This window comes from Gekko japonicus, unplaced genomic scaffold (assembly GCF_001447785.1).
Source record: "Gekko japonicus isolate JY-2015 unplaced genomic scaffold, Gekko_japonicus_V1.1 scaffold175, whole genome shotgun sequence".
Taxonomy (NCBI): Eukaryota; Metazoa; Chordata; class Lepidosauria; order Squamata; family Gekkonidae; genus Gekko; species Gekko japonicus.
In genome coordinates, this window is record NW_015166425.1 from 59754 (window position 1) to 66992 (window position 7239).

Below are 7239 nucleotides of genomic sequence, written 5' to 3' on the forward strand. Positions count from 1 at the left end.
TGTTCTCTCACAAGCAGTCCTCGAAAGAGCTTGTAAGCCGCTCTGAGACTCCGAGTGAAGGGTGGGGGTGTAAATCCAATCTCCTCTTCTGTTCTTCTTCTAAAATAACCCCCTCAGTACTATCTTACCTCCCATCCTCTCCTCAGCACTATCAGTATATCTAATCCTCATCATGGCCTCGTCCTTGGATACTTAAACCTGGGGACTGGGGCCAGGAACAGACAAGACAGATCTCCCTGCAAATCTGAGATAAGTCCCGGGTTTGCAGAAAAATCTGCAATCTAAAAAGAATACATTGGGGAGTTTAGAAGCACCAATTGTACCTTTAAGAAAGCAGAGTGCAGTGGCCAATGTGACAGTTGCTAGGCAACCATGACAATATTGCCTGCCTTCAACTCTCGGTTTCTTGCTTTTATACCAAACTGTAAAATTCTATTACTAAGATATTAGTGATTCTTTTCCTTGCATCATACCTCACTGTTGTTTCCGTTAAAATGGTGTGTGTGTGTGTCTATGTATATATATGTGTGTGTGTATATATATATCTCTCTGTATATATGTGTGTGTGTGTGTGTGTATATCACTTTATATATCTCTGTATATTTTAATTTATGTTTTTCTTTTTATATTTTTACTGTAAATTATCTAAATAAGTAATTGTACTAAATATTGTTTATTCTTAATGTAAATGTAATAAATATTTTTTTAAAATAATACCTCTTGGTTTCTACGTAAAAGGCAGAGGGGTGGTCCCTTTCCAGAACTATTTTAACCTTCCAGTCCAGCCCCTGCTCTACGTGCTCTCAGGGATTTGCCGAGGCTGGGTGAGTGGGCGTCAATGTGGCGAATGAGGTTCAACATGGGCAAGTGTGTGAACAGGAGCCACGGTGGATCAGTGGTTAAGACACTGAACTGCAGACCAGAAGGTCGGTAGCTCGGCAGTTCGAGACCCGAGTGCCGCATGACAGAGTGAGCTCCCGTCTCTGGTCCCAGCTCCTGCCAACCTAGCAGCTCAAAAAAAAAAAGAAACAATAGGTACCGCTTTGGTGGGAAGGTAACAGCGTTCCGTGCGCTTCGGTGTCTAGTCACAAGGCTCCAGAGCTTAGAGGGAGCATTGACTATAAATACACGTAGATGGGGGGGTCCAAACTAGCAGAGACCGACCTTGAAGGAGATCTTGGAGTCATGGTAAATAACTCCCTAAAAATGCCAACTCAGTGTGCAACGGCAATAAAAAAGGCAAATCAGCCAGGATCATAATGCCCCTGTATAAATCAATGGTGCAGCCACATTAGGAATACTGTGTATAGTTCTGGTCACTGCACCTCAAAAAAGATACTGTAGCTTTGGGGAAAGTGCAGAAAAGGGCAACTAGAATGATTACAGGGATGGAACACTTTCCCTATGAAGAAAGATTAAAGAGGCTGGGGCTCTTTCGCTTGGAGAAACGACGTCTGAGGGGTGACATGATTGAGGTTTATAAGATTATGCATGGGATAGAGCAGGTAGAGAAAGAAGTACCTTTCTCTCTTTCTCAGAGTACAAAAACTCATGGGCATTCAATGAAATTAAAGAGCATTAGGTTTAGAACAGATAAAAGGAAGGACTTCTTCACCCAAAGAGTCATAAACACGTGGAATTCACTGCTGCAGGAAGTGGTGGTGGCTACAAGCATGGACAGTTTCAGGAGGGAATTGGATAAACATATGGAGCAGAGGTCCATCAGTGGCTATTGGCTACAAGGTCTAGACGTAACACTCTGTCTTGGGGCAGTGATGCTCGGTCTTCTTGGTGCTGGGGGGGGCAATAGTGGGAGGACTTCTCAAGTTCTGGCCCTGCTGGTGGACCTCCTGATGGCTTCTGGTTTTTGGAACAGAGTGGTGGACGGGATGGACCACTGGCCTGATCCAACATGGTTTCTCTTATGTTTGGTGTGGTTAAGTGCGCAGACTCTAATCGGGGAGAACCGGGTTTGATTCCCCACTCCTCCACTTGCACCTGCAGGATGACCTTGGGCAAGCCATAGTTCTGTCAGAGCTGTCCTTGAAAAGGAGCAGTCTCTGTCAAGAGCTCTCTCAGCCCCACCTACCCCACAGGGTGTCTGTTGTGGGGAGGGGAAGGGAAAGGAGTTTGCCGCTCTGAGACTCCCTTGGGTAGTGAAGGGCAAGGGGTATAAATCCAATCTCCTCCTCCTCCTCCTCCTCCTCCTGGGAGATTTATTAGGCCCAGTACAGCAGAACCACCAGAAAACTTGCAACAGTGTAATCTGCAAGACTCAATCAGGCACAGCAGTGGCTGCTAGGCGACTGGATGCCACACAACTCACAAGTCAAGTGGCAACCTTCACACAACTTGGATGGCTTGGCTGGACTGGCAGTGGCCACTGCACAACTCACCTGCATGACCTGCCCCCTGGCACAACTTTTGCAGTTTCGCCAGACTTTTCCCAGGGGGAGGGGGAGGGGAGAAAGCGGAGAGACAGTGCAGCATAGTGATTAGACTATCACTAGGATGTGTGAACAGGAGCCACGGTGGATCAGTGGTTAAGACGCTGAACTGCAGACCGGAAGGTCGGTAGCTCGGCAATTCGAGACCCGAGTGTCATATGACAGAGTGAGCTCCCGGCTCTGGTCCCAGCTCCTGCCAACCTAGCAGTTCGAAAGCAAGAAACAATAGGTGCCGCTTCGGTGGGAAGGTAACAGTAGGGTTGTTAGGAAGATAAAATGGAGGAGAGGGGAATTATGTAAGCTGCTTTTGGTCTCCACTGGGGAGAAAGGCGGGGGTATAAATGACGTTCGGTGATAAATAAAGCTGAAGAATTTGGTGGCAGGTAAAAGCAGTTGGTTGGTGGGAAGGAGAGAAGGGAAAAGGGGTTGGCAGTTTCAAATCCCTACTCTGCTGGGTGACCTTGGGCGGGTCACTCTCACTCCCAGCCTAAACTCCCTCCACCAGGGTTGTCGGGAAGATAAAATGGAGGAGAGGGAGATTTTGTAAGCTGCTTTAGGAGCTGCGGTGGCTCAAGTGGTTAAGACGCTGAACTGCAGGCTGTGGAAGGTCAGTCGTTCAGCAGTTCGAGACCTGAGTGTGCCGCATGACGGAGTGAGTTCCCGTCTCTAGTTCCAGCTCCTGCCAACCTAGCAGTTCGAAAGCAAGACATTGCAAGTAGATAAATAGGTACCACTTCGGTGGGAAGGTAACAGCGTTCCGTGCGCCTTGGTGTTTAGTCATGCCGGCCACATGATCACGTATAAGTCTTCGGACAGTGCTGGCTCTTCGGCTTTGAAACAGAGATGAGCACCGCAACCCTAGAGTCGGATTCGACTGGCTTTCGAGCAAGGGAACCTTTACCTTTACCTTGGGTCTCCACTGGGAAGAAAGGTGGGGGTATAAACAACGTTCGATGATAAATAAAGCTGAAGAATTCGGTGGCAGGTAAAAGCGGTTGGTTGGTGGGAAGGAGAGAAGGAAGCAGGGAAAGGGGGAGAGGGAAAAGGGGTTGCTAGGATGAGGGAAAGTGGGGAAAAGGCAGAGAAAAGGATGCGGGGGGTGGAATAAAGTGACCCCCACAAGTCCTTGTGAATTTCCTGCCTGTATATTTAAATTATACAGTTAGTAGAGTTATGTCACCAATATTAAGGAAGCAACGACCCTTTCGGAGAAAGGCCCAGAGGTTCCATTGGTCCTGCTGGCTGTTTGTTTCAGGGAAAAGCTGTGCAGCCTCTGATATTCTGTTTGACAGCAGCATTGTAGAGATCGTCTCCTCCCCGTTATTTACTAAACCAGCCTCTTTACAAGGAGGGGAGGCATTTCTAGAGTACCTGTTGCTGAGAGTGGATCAAGGCAACAAAAAGATGAACTCCCTCTTACTCATTTTGGACAGCGACGTCACGGGAAAGATTACTTCTTTTGCTCCTCTGACAGCGTACGCGCAGCGGAAATGCTTTGAGATTAATGGAGTGGATTGTTTTAATGACATATATATGTGCATCTGTATTTGTCATTTCTTCCCCAAACTGTAATTTTCTCGTGACTTATGAACTGAACAAATGAACCTGCTTCTACACCAGAGTAATCACCGAGTAGATATTACTCATCATTTGCTATCTCGTTGCCTTTTGCATGATGGATAATTTTAGAAAGAAGGCCGGGGGGCGGGGGGGGACTGGGAGGAAAAACAAAGTGAAAGAGAGATGGAAACGGGAAAGAGATGTATCTGTCTGTTCTGTAAGCCTGCAGTTTGTTGAGGAGTAGTGATGTCTGATGTCCAGTTATCAAAGTGATCATTGGACATCAGGCATCACAAGGTGCACTGACGTCACAGAAGCTAACCCAATCATTGAGAAGAACAGGTTCTGAGGATGCCTACAGGTTTTTCCTGAGCTCAGGTCTTCATTTCTGTCATAAGTGTCCAAACATAAAATCATGTTTAGCAGTTCAAATCCCACCCCACCCCCCAAAATAAATTGGTGTTCACTGCCTCCTGACACACTGGCAGTACCCATCTAAGGCCCCGGCCACACGTGCCGGAAAACGCGGGGGGAAGGTGTGGCTATTTGCGCTATCACATTCTTATCCGCCATTATGTGATCAGATGTGAAGGTGGCACACTGGGGTTTTGTCCTTCGGCGCGCGCTGCAAAGAGGGCGGCCGGAAGGAATAGGTGCGCACCGGTGCGCGATCACACTGAACAAGTCCATTAGCAGCCCGTGGCAAACCATTGGCTAGTAGATATTTTCAGGTACTTCTTAACTGCACATCTTCGGTGGCACGCCACAGGGTTGGCCACGGGTGCGCTACGCTTGCCAGATGTTGCGGTGTGATCGCGCCCCACACACTCATTCTCTCTCTCTCTCCCTCCCTCCCTCTCTCATTTTTTGTGCCAGCATCAAGAGGTTCTCTTTGTGATGTAGCCAGCGCTCGGAATTTTATGTTCACCTACTGTCCCAATTAATGGATAAGGGCCACTTGCTGTCTTTCTGCTTGATTCCTCACAGACGACTGCTCTGCCTTCTCTGGGGCCCACTAAACATTTTGGGGACGTGGGTGGAGCCAGGTAGAGCTTTTGCCAAGCAAGGCTTTTGATTGGCTATTGGAGATTTGATTGGCTCTGCAAATGTTTAAGAAATGTTGCTTTAGCAGCTGCTGCCACCCACAGCACAAGGATCCACGCCGTGTTACTAAAGTTAACCTGTGGCAATCATTTTGTGGCTGGCTCCACCTCTGGTGGCGGCCATTTTGTGGTGGCCATCTTGTTCCTGTGCCTACCGTGCCGTGTCAGAATTCCAAATTTACGCGCAGGCTCAAAGAAGGTTCTGGACCCCTGCCGTAGGCTTTCCAAGGCAGGAGATGTTCAGAGGTGGTTTGCCATTGCCTGACTCTGTGTCACAACCCTGGACTTCCTTGGCGGTCTCCCATCCAAATACTAACCAGGGATGACCCTGCTTCGCTTCTGAGATTGGATGTGACTGGGCTAGCCTGGGCCGCCCAGCTCAGGGCTTTATGCTATTTTAACACCCTTTTAATGACGTGTGTACATAATGCACGTTTGGACCTTGATGGAGTCTGGCTTCTGTTTCAAATGAGATGACCCTCCATTTTTGTTTCTTCCTTTTCAGAATGTAAGCGCCGCAGTCTAACACCTACAGACATCCAACTGTGACCCTGACAGTCTTCACCATCAAAGTCTAGCATGATAGGGTCATGCCAGTTTGGTGTAGTGATTATGAGCGCGGACTCTAATCTGGGAGAACTAGATTTGAGTTCCTGTTCCTCCACATGCAGCTGCTAGTGTGACCTTGGGTCAGTTACAAGTTCTTTCAGAGCTGTTCTCTCAAGGGCAGTTCTCGAAAGAGCTCTCTCAGCCCCACCTACTTTACAGGGTGTCTGTTGTGGGGAGGGGAAGGGAAAGGAGATCGTAAGCCGCTCTGAGATGCCTTTAGGTAGTGAAGGGTGGGATATAAATCCAATCTCCTCCTCCTCCTCCTCCTCTTCTTCTTCTTCTCAAGCTGTAGCAGCCCTAATAGCTCAGAATGGCCCACATTCATCAGAGCTTGGAAGCTAAGCAGGGATGGTAATTAAATGGGGAGCCACCAAGGAAGAGTGGGGCTGGTACGCAGAGGCAGGGCAATGGCAAAACACCTCCTCTCTTGCCTTCAAACCCCCAGGCGTCACCCCATCGCATCCCTACCGAGCTCCTTCCTTCCCTGAAACCCTGCCTTCTCCAGGCACTGCCCCCGAACCTCCAGCAATCCCCCCAGTCAGAGCTGGGAGCCCCAACAGTGGTCTATTTACAGCCCCGTCCTCCAGCTTGGGAGCTGCTCGTGTGACATGCTCTCCTGCTACAGCGCGTGAGAGTGACTGATATGGCCACATGAGGAGGGTCGATCGATTTGGTCTCTCTCATGGAATCAGCACCCTGGATGATTATTGGGAGGAAAACCCCAGCATCTAGACTCATAGAATCCTAGAGTTGGAAGGGACCTCCAGGGTCATCTAGTCCAACCCCCTGCACCAGGCAGGAAATGCACAAATACCTCCCTCCACCTCCACTGATCGCTGTTCCACGCCCAGAAGATGACCAAAAAAAACCCCTCCAGGATCCCCAGCCAAACTGGCCTGGAGAAAAACTGCTTCCTGACCCCCAAGTGGCGATCAGCATTTCCCTGGGTGTGCAAGAAAGGGCCACAAGAACTGAGCACTGAGGCGACCCGCTCACTTAACAAAGTAGTTGGAAAGTGATTCAGCAAAGATTTAGCTTTATTCAACAACTCGAACACAAGTCCACCACGGATCAACATCTGATAGCCAGAACAGCTTTTGCATTAAAGCTGTTCCCTTTTATAATAGAGTTTAAAATGTTGAAGTAAATATAAAAAAAATGTAAAGGGAAAATGGGTAGAGCACTGCGGGAAGCCACTACTAAGGGAGGGGGGGAAGGGAAATAAGGATATTTGAAAAGTGTAAGTAAATGTTAAATGTGATACAATATCCAAAAATAAAAGTTTTGTGATGAAAAAAAAGGGAATTAGATAAGCATATGGAGCAGAGGTCCATCAGTGGCTATTAGCCACAAGGTATAGATTTGGGGCTCTGGGGCAAGTGATGCTCTGTCTTCTTGGTGCTTGGGGGGGTCAACAGTGGGAGGGCTTCTAATGTCCTGGCCCCACTGGTGGACCACCTGATGGCACTGGTATTTCTGGCCACTGTGTGATACAAAGTGTTGGACTGGATGGGCCTTTG

At 48.4% G+C, this 7239-nt stretch overlaps 1 protein-coding gene across 1 annotated transcript in view; it reads right to left on the minus strand.

The window, feature by feature from the left end:
• Positions 1 to 7239, minus strand: part of LOC107110877 (carbamoyl-phosphate synthase [ammonia], mitochondrial-like) — a gene marked incomplete at its 3' end in the record, with an annotated part of 93407 nt that overhangs the window by 59029 nt on the left and 27139 nt on the right. The gene's annotated exons all lie outside the window — the stretch shown is intronic.